The sequence below is a fragment of the Gopherus evgoodei genome, chromosome 5, assembly GCF_007399415.2.
Source record: "Gopherus evgoodei ecotype Sinaloan lineage chromosome 5, rGopEvg1_v1.p, whole genome shotgun sequence".
In the NCBI taxonomy this organism is placed as follows: domain Eukaryota; kingdom Metazoa; phylum Chordata; order Testudines; family Testudinidae; genus Gopherus; species Gopherus evgoodei.
This window is the reverse complement of record NC_044326.1, coordinates 24,904,724-24,922,738: the sequence shown is the minus strand read 5'-3', so window position 1 is coordinate 24,922,738 and position 18,015 is coordinate 24,904,724. Positions and strand designations below refer to the sequence as shown.

The following is an 18,015-nucleotide window of genomic DNA, read 5'->3' as shown; positions in this document are numbered from 1 at the left end:
ACACATGGAGACAGCAGCCCAGCACAGGGATAACCAGCAAAAACTTATCAGAGAGGAAACATCCACTTTTGAGGAAAACTGCCTTGCCCTGGTCACAGAAAAATGCCAGAAAAGAAAGGAAAGACAACTGTCACACAGCAATCGCGGCCCAATCTTGTCTTCCAACACCACCTGCAATGTCTGCCAACGAGCCTGCGGCTCAAGGATCGGACTCCTCAGTCACGAAAGGACCGATGAAAAATAAAACCTGTGAAAGAGATCATCTCTGACCTCAAGGGATCGCTGACTATGACATGTAGGAATACAACATTGTCAATGCACCTATTAATTTTGTTTGTGACTGATCCTGTGAGTTGTGTGAACTTTGTAGTAACAGATAATTTGTTGCTTTCAGAACTGCTGAGCATTTGACAGCATATGCTGTGCACAAATAAAAATGAATCATAAGAGAATTTTATTCTGTAACAAAATCAGTGCAAAAAATGCAATTTTAAAACAAATACATTTAAAACCTAATAAATTTATAGAACAGAACTTAGGAAGGGGAAAGAACACTCATGTTCATTTTAGCTACACAGACACCAACAGAGGCTTTCATAGGTACGTAAGGCTGTGATTGTCTTTAATATCCCTGGGGCTGAAGTGGTAGGATAGTGCAGTGATCCCTGATTCCACATGGAATGTTAAGAGGGAGTATAGCAAGCTCCTGATATTGAGTTCTCAGAGGGCTGCAGAGCGAGGCAAGCCCAAGACTGTTGAAACTGCAGGTCAACCAGAGTCTGCAGCATCTGTACTTGCTTCTGGAGAAGCCCCATTATGTGCTGGTGCATCTCCACCTCCTTTTCCTGCTGGGACTCCTAGACCTTTCTCCCCTCCCCTTTCCTTCTCGGGGCTCTTCACAATGTTTATTCTGCAGGCCCTGTGTTCACAGTCCAGTGGAGCACTGGCTTGCAGGATCTCATTGAACGTGTCATCCCAAGTTGTCTTCCTTCTTCTTATCTAGCTCAGATATTCTGTAGATGTGAAGGCAAAGACTTTGATGGCCACATGGCATCCACTTACACAATTTGGATGTAGGTGGTTATTATTTTTGCAGCCACAAGGACTAAAAACTTAGTTTTATTTTAATGAAAACCTAAATTCTGCAGAAGCCAACAGGACACTTTTTTAAAATCAGACCAAGATTTCAACTCATTCTTTGGCAGGCAGACTTTAAACTGGATAGCTAGCAGACAGCACTATTAAGAGGGTGGGGTAGTAAAATTAACTTGTGGCTATATTCAGCATGTGGAAGAGGGATTTATGCCCAGCTGTCTCTGACAATCCAATCTTTCAAGGTATTTAAAAATCATATGGTGCAAAGGGGACTCATTGGTCTGCACAGCATCATGCATGGTTACACAGTTGTATTAACAATCACACAGACAGAAGGGAAAATGTTGTTACACAGACAGACATCACCGCTTCCTCTTTACTAATTATTTAATTGGGGACTAGAAAAGTGGTACTCTCCCAATTCCAGAGTCTTAAAGCCAGAAATCAGTCAGTGTGGCTGTATATAACTTAACAGAAGGAGCAACTCTCTTCTCAGGTGCTTTGACCAGCAAAGAAACAGAGAGGGTGATCGCTGTCGTTAGGCTTCAGAGTTAACACCCAATGTAAGGGTCAATATAACTACACCTTATACTAACAAGTGCGGAGATGGTGGGGCCCCAAAACACCGCAGCCAGACAACGCCCTTAGCGGGTCCGCCGCTGGGGAAAGACAGAGACCCGGAGGAGAGGGAACTGGAGAACACCTGTCTGCACACCGACACTGCAGACCGCCCGCGCCATTTTGCCCTGGGCTGTATTGCGCAACACGGCGCGGCAGTCTGCTGAGGCGCCCTCCGGGCGGAAGGATACGGGGCGGAGCCTCCGGCTCAGTCCGCCGGGGCGCTGAGTCCTGTTGCCGGGTGACGGAGCTGTCGGCCCTCCTCCCTCCCTCCCCGTGGTGCTGGGAGCCGCCGCCGGTTTACGTAACGCCTCCCAGGGCAGGTCCCGGCTCCGTCCCGCCCGCCTCACTCGGGGACGGCAGCAGCGGGACGGAGTCCGCCGCCTCCTCCGGCTGCTAGAGGCCCCCGGGCCCCGCTGTGCGCCTCCACCGCCACGGCAGGTAACTAGCCGCCAGCAGGCCCGGGTGGAGGGGCAGAGACAGGGCGGGCCGGCCTCAGGGGAACGTAGGGCTCCGCTCTGCGGGCGAGCTGGCGGGTCCGGTGTCCCGAGATGGGCCGGGTGGGCAGCGGCAAAGATCCGGGGCTAGCGAGGCCTGAGCTGGTTTTGGCTGCTCTTGACGCGTGCGGGTGCCAGGCAGGTTCGTGCCCTTCAGCGGCTCGGGCGGGGATTCCCGGGATAGGGCTCCCGGCTCCACGCTGCCAGGCGCTTGCCTGGAGGAGCGGGACCGAGGCCCAGGGCGCGAGAGGCGGGGCGGGGCGGGAGGGAGCGCGAGGGGCCGGCGAGAGGGGCCGGTTAGGTGGGAGGGCTTGGGGGCGGGGCTGGGGGCCCGTCCGGGGTTCCCTGGCCCGAGCGCGGACTCTGCCTGGGAGGTGATTCCTCCCCGGCCCTCGGCGTCTCCGGGGTCACCGTGCCAGGTAAGCGGGACTCCGCACGGGGCTCTGGGGAGGAGAGGAGAGGAGGGCCTGGCCGGGGGTCGGGATCTTTGTGCAGGGGCCTCAAGCGTTGCCTCCCCCCGCTCTGATGTTCTCAGGCCCACACTCTGGCAGGGGGCAGCGGCCATCCGTGCGCTTCCCTGGCCCGCGCCGCTGTCCCGATGTCATCCGGGCGCAGCGGGTAGAAACATGGTGATTTGCCTCGGGAGGACCCGACACCCCAACCTTCCGATTAAGTCAAGCAGGCCCTGCCCGGCTTGTATGTGAGGCGGCGGTGACAGGGCTGGCCTGGCCCCGGCGGCCACCAGGCCCAGATCGTGAATAGATGGGGTTTCACGCCGTGACCTTTCCTCCTGCGAGTTACTGTTCAAGGCATAGGCGGCGGCTGGTGCTGCCCTATCGGGAGAAGCTGTTTGATCGGTCTAAACGCTTGTAATGAGGACGCGATAAAATACTCAGTATCTAATGTGCAATATATAAGGCTTGCGCTAAGGGCAGACTTGGTCGGACACTCAAGTCTGTCTTTCTTCCAACAGCATTGTCCTTTAGGGGCCTATTGAAGGAAAAGGCGGAAAGAGAAGGTTGGGGCTAGGGGCTGCTGCTGCTTAAAGAGGAGGAGCTACGATGGCGGGAGATTGATGGGGAGTTATGTCCTATGGTAACTGAACTGTCCTCCATCTGGGCGGGCTCTAAAGTGTTGCAGCCTCTTACAGGCCATGGGCGGAGAGGCAGAGGTACAAGGTTTGGCGAAGGTTACGGCTGAATGCAGAAGTGGCACAAACTGACACTTCATTCCAGGAAAGTCGGCCTCACTTCTGTGTCCTCCTCACGTCTTTACTATTTTAAAATCATATATTTAATCTGCCTTTACTGACTCTTGTTTTAGTTTAGTTTCAAACACTAGTATCTGGCACTCATTTGAAGGGGGCTGATTCTGCTCTTTTAGTAAGGGGAAGCAAACTATCATATCTTGGGTTTTAATATTGTATGTTAAAGGATTTGGCCTGCAGTTGGCAGAATTAAAGATTACTTTCATACCAGAAAAGTGTTGTGTAGATGCAACTTTTTCTGCCTTTGGTCTTGCATCATATTCTATACATTATTTTTATAAAGGGGTAGTATTAGTGGCTTGGGGTGGACATTTCCAGGTTACACTTGGCTTCAGATTATAGATGTGTCAAAGCCTAACCCATCATGGTTCCATGGACAGTTTTGTAAAATACATATTTCACTGCACTGTTCACCAAAGCATAGAAGTTTTGTGTTCATGTAGGAGAATCTGAAAATAGATGATGGACTTAGTTACTAGTCAAAGTTGAGAAATTCTTTGTAATAAAAATAAGGAAATATTTCTTGTATTTTAAAATGACGTAATTTAATAGTGTCCCTTGAAATTTTAAAGGGTACCAATTATGCACCTGCCACATGTTCTGTTAATAGAACAGACTGCTAACATAGAGTTGTACAGGAAAGGCTAATAAATAAATGTGTAATATACGAAGTGAGATCCTTCAGGTACAATGGAAGTGGTGAACAGTTTTAATAAAATAACTGTGTAACAGCACCAAGCATTTATAGTACACTTAACATTGTATAAGATCAAACATTAAAGTGGGAATCTGTGGACTTGAATTGTGGGGTAGGATTTCTGACTGCCTGTTGCCCCACTTCTTCCTCATCAGCAGGTTGCTGCCTAGAATCAGTGAAGGGGTTTTTGGATGATGCAGTAGGAATGTTGAAGAACTATCCTGCTTTGAGATCTGCTGGCTTGGTGGTCTCTTCACCTTAAGAGAAGCAGCAGGAAATACAAATATCCTTTCCCTCTTCATAAGAAGGAAATTCCAAGGATGCACCATGAAGGGGAACACACACAAGATAATTCTGATTTGGTCAGCATTGTCCGGCAGTTGTTTACTCTGTGGCTTTAGTGGGAAGTGAGACAAAGGAAGGAAAATGATGCCATTGAGAGCAGCCAACCTACCATCTAATTTGCAGATTTGGATCTTTTTGGAATTTCATTGAGTTTTAAGGAGTACAGTAACTCCCCACTTAACAACCTCTCGCTTAACGTTTCGATCTTACATCCCTGCTCAGTTACAGAACATGCTCCATTTAAAGTAGTGCAATGCTTTGCTATAATGTTGTTTGGCTGCCTGCTTTGTCCACAGCTGACAGCCCCCTTCTCAGCTCCCTATGCTTCCCTCCCCCCCCCCCCCCGCTCCTCTCACTTGCTGGCAGACTCTGCAGATCAGTGCCTCTTCCTCCCTCCCCCCCCCCCCGCCTCCTGACTATGGCAGTCATGGCAAGGGAGGGAGGGGGAGCCTGCATGTGTGTCCTCGCTCCTCCCCCGCCTCCCTTCAGCCTCCAGGAGGTGGGGGGGGGAGGAGAAGAGAGGATGCGGCATGGGGAGTAAAGGGGGAGGAGTAGGGAGGAAGAGGCGGGTTAAGGGTGGGGACTTGGGGGAAGAGGGGACATGGGCGGGCCGAGGGTTGAGCCCCTGGTGCTTGCAGATTAGGGGAAGTTGCCATGCAAATGCTTCTAGCCTACAGCACTTTCAGCCTCCTTGCCTGCCTCCTTGTCTCCAGTGCCAGTGGCCTGTGCCTGTGTGGGGTAAGGTGGTCGCAAAAAAAAATGAAATAAAATAAAAAATCCCTGGAACCTGACCTCTCCCCCGTTTACATTTATTCTTATGGGGAAATTGGATTTGCTTAACATCGTTTCACTTAGTCGCATTTTTCAGGAACATAACTATAACATTAAGGGTATGTCTACATCTACAATTTTGCAGCGCTGGTTGTTACAGCTGTATTGGTACAGCTGTATAGGGCCAGCGCTGCAGAGTGGCCACGCTTACAGCAACCAGCGCTGCAAGTGGTGTTAGATGTGGCCACACTGCAGCGCTGTTGGGCGGCTTCAAGGGGGGTTCGGGGAACGCGAGAGCAAACCGGGGAAGGAGACCAGCTTCGCCGCGGTTTGCTCTCGCGTTCCCCGAACCCCCCTGCAAACCGCAGGGAAGGAGACCTGCTTGCACGGGGGTTCGGGGAACGCGAGAGCAAACCGGGGAAGGAGACCAGCTTCGCCGCGGTTTGCTCTCGCGTTCCCCGAACCCCCCTGCAAACCGCAGGGAAGGAGACCTGCTTGCTCGGGGATTCGGGGAACGCGAGAGCAAACCGCAGGGAAGGAGACCTGCTTGCACGGGTTCGGGGAACGCGAGAGCAAACCGCAGGGAAGGAGACCAGCTTCGCCGCGGTTTGCTCTCGCGTTCCCTGAACCCCCCTGCAAACCGCAGGGAAGGAGACCTGCTTGACCGGGGATTCGGGGAACTCGAGAGCAAACCACAGGGAAGGAGACCTGCTTGCACGGGGGTTCGGGGAACGCGAGAGCAAACCGCAGGGAAGGAGACCTGCTTGCTCGGGGAATGCGAGAGCAAACCAGGGAAGGAGACCTGCTTGATTACCAGAGGCTTCCTCAGGTATGCTGGGATACCTGCTTATTCCACGGAGGTCAAGAAAAGCGCTGGTAAGTGTCTACACTTGATTACCAGCGCTGGATCCTCTACACCCGAGACAAAACGGGAGTATGGCCAGCGCTGCAAACAGGGAGTTGCAGCGCTGGTGATGCCCTGCAGATGTGTACACCTCCTAAGTTGCAGCGCTGTAACCCCCTCACCAGCGCTGCAACTTTGTGATGTAGACAAGCCTAAGTGAGGAGTTATTGTATACCACAAGAGCCAGCTTTTTTTAGAGCTTTAGCTAGGATTTAGGCACTGGAAACTTAATGACACCCCTCCCCCTCCCGAAAGGACAAAATTTTTCCAACAAAAAATGAAAGTGCCAGTGTGAACAGCACTTCGACAGCCAGAGCGCTCTCCTGCCGACAAAGCTACCACTGCTTGTTGGGGATGGAAGTTCTTTGTTGGCAGAAGAGCTCTCTCCTGCCAACAAACAGCGGCTATGCAACCTGCCTTTTAGTGGCATGGCTGTAGCGGCACAGCTGGGAGGCTAAAAGGTGCGTAGGGTAGACAAAGCTTTACTAGTTTTGTCTCCCTTTCATTTAACAAAAGTAAAGGAGAGAATTGGGCTATAGTCCAGAATGGTGGATGTTAAAAAGGAATTGATATAGGGGTTGATTAACAGCTTTTAAAAAATAAGATCTGGCTGTTAACAAAAGTATTCAAAAATGTCTGTGTTTGAAAGATACTTATTTGTAAAATAGCTGTTAGTTCAGAACAGGGAGTGAAATTATCCTCTTTTACTTAGTACCTGATTTTTTTTTTTTTAAAATACATGAAAGCTTACAGAAAAGATAAGTTTTATAGTGGTCTAACAGAACCATGTAGTAAAGTCCTTAAAACTGTCTGTGAGGGAAATGGTAATTACACTTGTGGAAGAATATCACTGTAATAGGGATAAATAGGGACAATGGAGAGTAAAGTGAAGTGCACGTTAAGAGAAGGAATAGGAAATATTCTAGCTATCCATACCACTAATGGATCTCGGAAAGCAAATTGCTTTCAGAAAATGCTTAGTGTAGTCTCTCTACCATATTTCCTTTAGAACTGTTCAGTGGTGGTTGGAGCCACCATTTAGGTCAATAAAACATTGTGTCTCGCCTAATAAATAATTTGCAAGTAGAGCTATTATAGACAAAACTTAGACTTCTTGAAATTCCCCAGAAAATCAAGAGGAAAGTAGACTTTACCCATAAAATTGTAAAGATTTAAATGGATACTTAATTTCTGTGTTCAATTTATTTTTTTCAAGTTCAATGATATTTTAATTGACAACAATTTGAGGAACAATCTTATTTTCCTGTATTCATCTCATTTTTTTTAAGTGACTTACAAATTGTTCTTGGAAAGAATTACTTAGTAACTGTAGGATGGTTTGATAAATGCCTCAGCCAGCAAGGTTATTCCTACAGTTACTGACTCTAAAGATTTATAATTAATATTTTATTTTGAATTTATGTTGCAGGAGATGATATCACAAAAGTGGATTCAACACATCAGCACTAGATGTTTAGGGGTTAAATGTATGGTGTAGTGGTCCATATTATATGTTGTGATTTTGTTAAGATAGCTTAAGCATTTTAGTCAGACAGCTCTTATGTCACAATAGTTAAACTAGAAATCCAGTTGGAGGGGGAGTCATTGAATTTACTATAAATACTCAACTTAAGTCTATCAGTTATTTCTTACATAATTTCAGGCAAAAATATCTGAATTTATGCATTTAAAAACTTCTTGAACTGTCTTCCAGAATTCTTACATTTTAATCTACAGCAGTTAATATTCCAACTTCTCTGCCTCCACTCTAGTATCTGCTTTGCTGAAGTCTTTGAAGGAAGAACAGTTTATTTGAAAGTAGGTAATTCACCATATACACTGCTTAAGTTCTAAAACTAAAGAATTAAATTGGCCCCGTACACAACTGCTACGGTGAATTTCAACCTAAATGATATAGCATCATTTGGATTTTTGTCTTTTGCATATTAGTCCACAACATTAAGGGAGAAGCAGTCATTTTTCTTAACTGTGTAATGAGTATTTTTTAATAAATATTTATGTTCCAATAATGCCTACAACTTTATTGGTGGTATGCATATACAGAGGAGACTCAGCTCCTGTCCAAAAGAGCTTACAATCTAAGAAAACAAATAACATACACACATTGGAACTGAGATAAAATCTAACCATACGCTCTTTATATACTTTCTTAATGCTTTAATATCTCCAGTTTATAACATTATACATGAAATAGTGTTGCCTATTGAGTTGAGTGCTGAATTGAGACGTGGGAGACCTTGGTTGTCAATGGTCTGCTGGGTTACCTTGGGCAAGCAGTATCACCTCTGTACTTCCATTTCCCCATCTGTAAAATGGGGTATTGAGACTGACTGACTTGGAGATCTACTGATGAAAAGTACTGTATAAGAGTCAGGTATTATATTACATATTGTTGGCCAGTTTCTTGTAGGTTTCATAGAAGAAGTTGCTCTTGACAAGGGGTTTTGAAGGAGAGGGTAATAGCCTTACATACTGGTTTAGGGAAGGTGTTCCATGCCTATTAACCGTAGAAGAAGGTGTGAAGATGTGTGAGAGATGCATCATTGGGTAGCAGGAAACTGGAGATGAGGAGGCTGTTTATATAATGCTTTACAATTTTAGTGTCAAAGCACTGTAGAAATGTAAAGTGAAGCATACAGGAAACTTATGAGCATACCTTTGCTTGTGAACTTTTTTTTAATATGTTAGCTAATCACTTTAACAGTAAAGTGATGAAATTGACTTACTGGGTTAAGATTTTAAGCTGTCATGTATGTACTTTTGTTTTAAAAACACCTAAACCACCTTTATTGACACTTCAGCTAGCCTTTTGGCTAGAAATCAGCAAATGGATTAAAAGTAGTTATCCTCAATAAATGAGGAACTAATTCCAGTGATCTCTTGTGACATTATAAATTTGTCATCAGTTGCTTGAAATAAAGAAGTTTGAAATCTATAGGAATGGAGTAGTTAAAATGTATGGTATGTAAATAAGAATTCTAATCTTTGAAGTGTTATATGGCTTTATTAGTTTAGTATTTTGGGATGCGTTTAGGGATCCATACCTTGAAGATAGAATTTCTGTTTAACTTTTTACCTGATACAACTGAAGATCACAGAGTAAGTCTGTTGCATTAGAACCACATTGTTCACTGCTGTTTTCAGTATGGGATACCATTAACCTCCTAACTTGTAGACTATTTACACTAGAACAATATTTTTCAAAGCGTGGGTCATGGCATGTAAGGCACTGGTTTGCCTTGCTCTGGTCAGCATTGCTGACCGGGACATTAAAAGTCCCGTTGGTGGTGCTGCCCAGCTAAGGCAGGCTAGTGCCTACCTTTTCCGACACCATGCTGTGCCCTGGAAGTGGTCAACAGTGGGTCTCGGCTTCTAGGCAGGGAGGCCATGCGCTGCCCCCTCCCCGAGCACCAGCTCTGCACTCCCATTGGCTGGAGGTTGGGGGTAGGGCGGTTCTTGCAGGTGAGAGTTGTGTGAAGCTGCTTGCACGCGCCTCCACCTAGGAGCCGAACCTGCTGCTGGCCACTTCCGGGGCACAGCGCAGTGTGTGGCACCAGGACAGGCGGGAAGCCTGCCTCTGCAACCCGGCTGCACTGCTGACTGAGAACTGCCGGAGGTAAGTCTGCACCCCCTGCCCCAGGCCTGAGCCCCCCCCCCCAAATCTGGAACGCCTTCCTGCACCCCAAACCCCTCATCCTCGGATCCACCCCAGAGCCTGCACCCCCAGACCAGAGCCCTGACTCCCTCCTGCACCCCAGCTCCCCAGCCCCGAGCCCCCTTCCACACCCTGCACCCCTCCTGCATCCCAAACCCCTCATCTCTGGCCACACCCCAGAGCCTGCACCCCCTGTCAAGAACCTTGACCCCCCCCGCCTCAGCCCAGAACCCCCTCTCACACCCTGAACCCCTCATTCCTGGCCCTTCCCCGCAGCCCTCACCCCCACATCCCAACCCTCTGCCCCAGCCCTGAGCCCCTCCCAAACCCTTCATACCCAGCTCTGTTGGGTCACGGGCATCAACAATTTTCTTCAACTGGGTCCCCAGAAAAAAAGTTTAGAAACCGCTGCACTAGAAGCATCCCACTATGTGTACAGCCAAAATTGTGTGTTAGATCTGAAAGGCTGCACAGTTGGGTGGAAGTATATCATTACTAGCCCAAATAAATATTGTGTTAGAGTACTGAGAAAAATGCAGCCAGTTCCCTGTGATTGATTTTTATAGTAGTGTAATGTAAAAATCTTCTATTGTAAACTTTTCTGGATGACCTCATGATGCTGCTTGAGGATTTGGAGTTAGTGACTGCGACATAAGACCAGAGTTTGAACACAGGCTCAAGGCTAACACCCCTTTCTGTCTACACACACAGTGTGCTGACCCAGGATTTGGACTCCATGGGGGTGAATGGTCCAAGCCTGAGTCAAGCTGGAACCCAGGGTTCAAGCCCTCTTGCTTTGAAATGCAGATGCAACTCCACTGGATTCGTGCTCTGGGAGTCTGCCAAAATTATTCCACAATCCCATTGGCTGACTTTCTTTGTTCTCTGGACAGTCATGTTTTGTGGACAGTCAAATTTTCCCACACTGCACCATGAAGAAAGGGCTAGAGTAGCCACATTTTGGGGGGGGCACAAGGAAGTCTGGGTTATGGGTGGGTGGACTTGGGCCCACTTAATGTAGTGTAGATGCTGGAGCCCCAGGCTGGAACCCAAGGTTCAACAGTTCCTAACCCGGGGTTACAAATGAGTGTAAACGCTCAAGCCGAAAGTTAACAAACTCAGGGTCTGCTAACTTGTGTTCTGCTAACCCTGGGCTTATGTTGCAATGTAGATATGCCCAGAGAACTTCAAAGTTCTAATTTTTAGTAACTTGGTTCAGTAGCTGTGACTTAGATACCTTATTTAAAAACAGAAGTAATAGTTATTCTTGAAGGATGTAGTCCTGCCATTTTGCCAGTGGTGTTGTCATTTGGTGAAGCGATATGTAAATGATCAGCATGTTAATGAAATGCTAAGAGTGTGCAGTTAAAATACAGTTGGCAATGGAAGAGACAAGGTGGATGAGGTAATATTTTATTAGAGCTACTTTGACTGATGGACGAGACGAACTTTTGAGCTTCACAGAGCTCTTCTTCAGGTCTGGAAAAAGTAACCGAAGTGTGTCAGCTAAAAACAAGATGAGCTAGATTAAGGAAAAGGGGTTAACAGATGTTACAAGAAACCACTTAAAATGAAGTGAGCAATTAATACTTCTGTAGTCATAGGACAAAGAACGGTTAGTACACCTCTTCCCCCATATAATGAGGTCCTCGGGAACCAACCAGTCTTACTTTGTTATAGGTGAAACTGCGTTATATTGAACTTGCTTTGGTCTCAAGCATCTCCATTATTAATTGTCAGCAAATAGCCCCGCCTCCATCCACCCTCACCTACATCCTGCCTTCTGACTGATCCCTCAGAACCCCCAACCTATCCAATCAGCCCCCCGTGTCCCTAGTCACTCCCAGGACTCTCTCGCTGAGCCACGCGCCACACCGGGTTGGGCACTAGGATCCGGGGAGCCGGCGCACGGAAGTGCTCGCACCTGCTCGACCACATCAGCTGGGGCGAGCCCTGTGGGGGCGGGACGGGGGAACTGGCCGGGCAGCCACTGCCCTGTCCACAGAGCACACCTAGCCCGGCACAGTGGCTGAGCCCTGCGAGGGGAAGCAGCCACGCCTGAGGTGCTCGTGTGTGCCTGATTCCCACCCCGTGCCAATGCGGTGCCGGGGGAGGGTGAGCCATCAGCAGGCAGCTCCTGCCGTGCATGCCTGCGCTCAGCCATCGCTCCTCCTCTGCAAAGCCCTGCACTGCCGGTCTCTGGTGAGGACGCCACCGCCAGCTGCTCACTGGGGTGCATGGAACCCCCAACTGCCGGCAGGTAGTGCAGCATGCTATGGACCCAGAGAGCCTGCCCGGTGCTGCTGCAAGTGGGGTGCAGCCTGCCAGCTGGGCCTGCTCTGTTCCGAGTCCTCCAGTGCAGGGACAGGGGCACCTGCACGGCGCTGTCTAGGATGAGCACCTCTCCCTGCCCTGGATCCGCAACTTCCCTGCATGGACCAGTCTTCCCCAACTTCTTGGCGCCAGCTGGAGCCCATGTGACATTTCTTCTGCACTGCAGCTCCCTTCCTCGGCCTGTGGCTCCCCCCTGCTCCCTATCCCCTGACCACCCCCCAAGACCCTCTGCCCCTTATTTAACCCCTCGGCCCTGACCTGGCACCCTTAACACGCCTCTCAGAGCAGCGTGTCGGAGCCAGACATAGTGACATGCTGATCTGCTGGAGCGCGCAGCCCTGTCCCCCCCCGAGTGCTGCTTTACTGTGTTATATCCGAATTCGTGTTATATTGGGTCGCGTTATATTGGGATAGAGGTGTGTGTCATAAATTGTTGTAATGAAGCATATAACCAGTATCACCCCCTTTTGAGGCCATTATTTTTAGTGTCTTTCAGAGTTATGAATTTAAGTTCCTAGGTTTGTCTTTTGAAGGTGGTGTGATGGTTTCCTTTTGAGGAAGGTCAGATATGGAGTGACCACATTGTGAAAAGTGTTCTCCCATAGGTGATAGAAAAAAATGATAAAAGACAAAAACATCCTGAGAGTTCATTCTAGAGTGTAGTGATTGTCTGTTTTCACACACACAATTATTGAGAAATTTATGCACTGGATGAGGTAGGCCACTTGTTAGTAGGCATGTGTAGGACCCATGGATCTTGAAAGGTATGTTGTGGAGGGTGTTGATCATCATATTACTGGAGATCTGTCTGCAGGTTTTGCATCTGTTGTTCTGGCAGAATCTGGTGCCTCTTGGAGTTGATGTTCCCTGGTCTGTGGGGAGCTTGCTTCTGAGGATCATCTTGGTGGTGATGGTTTCTTTGGGGGGTGAGGGAGGCTTGGGGAAAGACTTCTTTCAGAATGTAGTCCACATCAAATATGAGTTGTAATTGTTTGATGATACCCCATCTGGATTCCATTGTACAGTGATTGGTGATAATTAAGGGTGGATGGTCGGTGCATTGTTTTTTCCTGATATTGAAGCATGTTCTCCTGAGATATTTGAGCAGCCCATTCTATGATGTGTTCTACTTCTCTGATGGAGTGTCCTTGTTTGATGAAAGCAGTTTTAACTTTCTCCTCAGAGCCTATTCTGTGATATCTGAATAGTTGGTTGTAGACAATTGATTTCTTCATGTTTGGGGTGGTTACTGGAACTGTGAAGATAAGTGTGGTGATCCGTGGGTTTCTTGTATATAGTTGTCTGTAGGATTGCATTGCTGAAGCTGATCCTGTCATCCAGGAAGTTGATGCTGATGTGGGAGTGTTCTAGACAGAGTTTGATGGTGTTGGGCTGGCATTGCTCACATGCTCAGGGTGGAACTGGTTGTCATATATGGGGTCAGGAAGGACTTTTGCCCCAGGTCATATTGGCAGTGATATTGGGCAGACCTCATCTTCCTTTGCAACATAGAGCGAGGTCACTTACTGGGATTATCTGGGTATATCTCACTTAATTCTCTGCCTTTGTAGGGGGATGGGGGCTCTGGTGTTGGTGCACCTCAGTGCCTTCCATTCTCTCCCTATGGCAACTGATAGTTTAGTATCCCATGGGCTATAATACTTCGGTCAAACTGTTGTTGGGTTTAGTGTATGGGGGCTGAGTGGTGCTGATGGCTTGTGACATAAGGAGGTCAGACTAGATGAACTGGTGGTTCCTTCCAGCCTTAAACTCTGACTGTCTTTAGTTAAAAGTTAAGGTACAGCGGAGTTCCTCTGGGCGGCGTCCACTGGCTCCCTTGACGCTTTTGAGGAGCAGTGGGCGCTGTCCGGGGCTCTCTGCTCGGTGTCCCCATCAGGCTCCCTTCTTATGACCCTTTGACCACACTCCTGTCCCTGTTCTTTTATTAGTTGTCCCCCGAAATCAGTTGGGTTCTGAGGTCCTGTAGATCCTCCCCTTAGGCTGTGTGGGGGAGGGGAATCCTTTAGCAGTGGACGGGCTTCCGCCCGCCCACTTCCCGGAAACCCAATAGGTACACAGAAAAGTAAGAAGCTCACATTCATGCACTAACTACATTGGGTTCTGAAGAGTATGTGAACTGTTTGAATACTCTTGCGGTGTAACAGTCTTTCAGATGTGGCTGTTGGAAACTGTTGCTTTTTGTACACTGGGCATCCAAATTATCTTGAGCTGGAGCAGTGCTTAAGCAGAGGTCAAATGTGACAGGGCCTTTCAAAGTGACATAATATAAACCAGAAAACGGTACTCTTCTGGCATAAGTATGTTTGCACTGGAAGTTATTTCTGTGTAACACTAAGTGGTATAACTTAGGCCTTGTCTACACTGCCACTTTACAGCACTGCAGCTTTCTCGCTCAGGGGTGTGACAAAACACCCCCGAGTGCTGCAAGTTTCAGTACTGTAAAGTGGCAATGTAGATATTGCACCAGCCTGCAGAAAGATCGCCCAGCACTCTAAAAAGCCCTACCTCTACGAGGGGCACAGCTACCAGCGCTGGTGCACTGTCAACACTGGTACTTTACAGTACTGAAACTTGCTGCACTCAGGGGAGTGTTCCACCTCCACCCCCCCCCCCCCGGAGCAAGAAAGTTGCAGCGCTGTAAATTGCCAGTATAGACAAGCCCTTAAGTTCCACCTCTCTTCCTCCCATCCCCACTAGTTGTAAAAACTAGACTTTTTTTAAAGCTGAGGTTCTGGAAAACAAATTAGCAGTTTGAGAGAGATGGCAGTGTTTTTATAACAGTGTACCAACTCAGTCCAAGCCTTGTTGTGTAGTGGATGGATCATTGGACTGGGACTCAGGACACCTGGATTGTGTTCTGTCTCAGCTGCTGTCCTGCTGGGAGACCTTGTGCAAGTTGTGTTACCTGTCTGTGCCTCTTTTTCCCCATCTGTAAAATGGGGAGAATAATGTCTACCTGCTTTGTAAAGTCTACTTTCATCAGATCTGCCGATGAATATCACTGTCTAAGAGCAAGGTATTAAGAGATGCAAGTGTTTGATCCTATCAGTCCAGTAAGTAGCTGGGTAGTAAAACAGAATGCTACTAGAAGGTGTAACTGTTGTGAATGCAGTCCAGATCAGGTATACTTTGATCTTGTATTGTGCTTGTGCAGGGTTCCAAGGCCTTAGAATTGTATAGACCTAATAATTGCTTATTAACTAAACTTTCCACCTATCATCTCTGCACTTTCTCCCATGTCTCCTTTTAATGCACGGGAAGAGCTCCTTGCAAAAATCCATGAAGCCACTACATTATCCCCCTTCAGATCTTGTACTCAAACTTACCTCTGTCACAGTGCCTACAAAGCAAATGACAATGGCTAAGCAGTGAATGTTCTGTGACTGCTGCTACTTAACAAATCATAATAGTTTTGCTTATGCTTTGTGCTCTCTGCGTCTATTCCTATCTGTTGTTTCTTGTCTTGTACAAAGATTGTAAGCTGTCTGGGTATGTCTTCACTGAAGCAGGGGAAGGGGGAAAGAGTGTGTTCTTAGCTCTGGTTAGCTAACTCAAGTTTATAGATTCAAAGACCAGAAGGGCCTAGCTACTAGACCATCTAGTCTGATCTAGAGCATATATTTTGAAAAACTTGTATCTTGATTTTAAAGTTGCCCTTGCTGGAAAATCTACCACAATCTTTAGTAAATTGTTCCAATGGCTAATTACACTCACTTAAACATGTACACCTCAGTTCTAGCCTGAATTCGTCTACTTTCAACTTCCAGCCATTGGATTTTGTGATATCTTTTGTCTGCTAGGTTGAAGAGTGTATCTTTGTTAAACTAAACAAATTGAGCTCCTTGAGTGTCACTATAAGGCATGTTTTCTAATGCTTTAATCCTTGTCGGGGCTCTTTTCTGAACATGGTTTGATTTATCAACATCTTTCTTGAAAGAATTGAAAATCAGCTATCTCAGATTAAAATAGCAGTGAAGACTTGTTCTTTTTAGCTTGGGTTAGCTGCCCAAGTTAGAGCCAGAGGTTGAACTCAAGCTGCTAAGCGGAATCTCTCTGTATTTTCACTGCTGTTTTAGCCCAAGCTAACAGAGTTAAAACACTTTTTTTACTTTAGTACAGACATACTTTGAGGCATTGAGCCCTGTTTTGTTTATGTGCACAAATGGGGCCCTAATCTGGCTGGAGCCTGTAGGTGCTACTGCAGTGCAAATAATTATAAAACTTTTAAGTCATAAACGCATCATTCCACTGCAATAAATAACTAGTGCAAAACCCTCCACCTAAAGAATATGGTTCTGGACTATAGAAAACAAATGATACGGGATTCCAGTTCCTTACTCTGCTCACTGGCAGCGGTAGAGTACTGTGAGAATTCAGTAGATGAAGCAGACAATGATAGTACAGACCAATAAGAGCATTTTGTACAGGACTTAGTACATGTCAAAAATGTACAGCCCTCTGGATGGGGTAACAGTGCAGATTGCTTTTGATTCTGCATGTTCTCCCTCATAGTTATGTTGGAACTTTCCATTGTAGCTGCATTTCTGTATTAAGATGGATATTCTCTTAGATTCTGTGTCCTATTGCCTGAATATGGGGGAGGGGAGATTTCAAACAAGGTTGAGAGTCCTTAGACTTCAAAAATTTAGAGTCTTTCATTCCCCTCTGAAAGTCTTAAACTAGGACTAAGTTCTTTGGAGCAGGAAGTTTTAATTAAATAACATTCTTTACAGCACCTAACCCTCTGGGTGCATGATGTTTTTGCAGGTCTCTTACTGCTTGTGAAATGCAAGTAATAAGGCTGTTTTAGATACAGTTTCTGTATCTGCTTTGTTTCTCCATGACAAAAGACTTTTTTTTGTTTTGGTATTGGAAAAAAAGATGTGGAGAAAGGAGCTGTTAAAGACATGGAGAGCCCTGGCCCAGCTTGCACTTTTAACTAGTCTGCTTTGCTTGTTGATAGTTTGAATATAAATACATACTCCTATCACTTCTGCAGTGAGCATATATTGAGGACTGTAATCTTTTTCTTTTCTTTTTTCTACTGTAATCTACCCATGCTAGTATCTAGATAACTGTTTGATATACCCATAGCTATAATTGCCACTCCACCACAAAGCAGGATGGCCGCCTTTTGTCTGTTTTAGGTACTTCCATGGTCTCAGTTACCATAGTATTTGAATACCTCACAATCTTTGGGCATGGCTACACTGGCGCTTTATAGCGCTGCAACTTTCGCGCTCAGGGGTGTGAAAAAAACACCCGCCTGAGCGCTGCAAGATACAGTGCTGTAAAGCCTCAGTGTAAACAGTGCTGCTCCCAGCGCTGCAAGTTACATCCGTAGAGGATGTGGAGTAAGTGCAGCGCTGGGACCACACTCGAAACTTCAAAGCGCTGCCGTGCAAGTGTAGCCATACTTTAATGTACTGATCCCCCCAACACTACTAAAGCAGGGAATTACAGTTGTTCCCATTTTATAGCTGGTAAACTGAAATGCAGAGAGACTTTGCCCGAAGCCACAGAGGAATGTCAGTGATGGAGCAGGGGATTTCATGTGGGTTTCTCAACTCCCAGGCTAGTGCTACTGGATCATCCTTTCTCTCTTCTACTAGGGAAACTTTAATGTGCCCTAAAGATGTCTCCCTCCAATTGCTAATGAAAATGCAGTGGGCTCAGTTTGTCCAGCATATACAGAGTAACAAACAGTAGAAATTGTACCTATGTATCCTGGGTCAAAGAGAAAATGTGATGATTATTAATGTACTATTTGAGAAATAGTGTATGGTCACG

At 46.8% G+C, this 18,015-nt stretch overlaps 1 protein-coding gene across 3 annotated transcripts in view; it reads left to right on the top strand.

Moving 5' to 3' along the window:
• Positions 1-517: 517 nt before the first annotated feature.
• KIAA0232 (KIAA0232 ortholog) overlaps positions 518-18,015 on the top strand; it is a 116,545-nt gene continuing 99,047 nt past the window's right edge. For 2 of the 3 annotated variants that reach the window (XM_030565392.1, XM_030565389.1), the window contains exon 1: positions 518-2,154. The gene's annotated coding sequence lies outside the window, so the exon portion shown is untranslated. Of the gene's footprint in view, positions 2,155-2,538; positions 2,630-18,015 lie in introns of those variants that run through there. The other variant, XM_030565390.1, reaches the window with a different exon arrangement.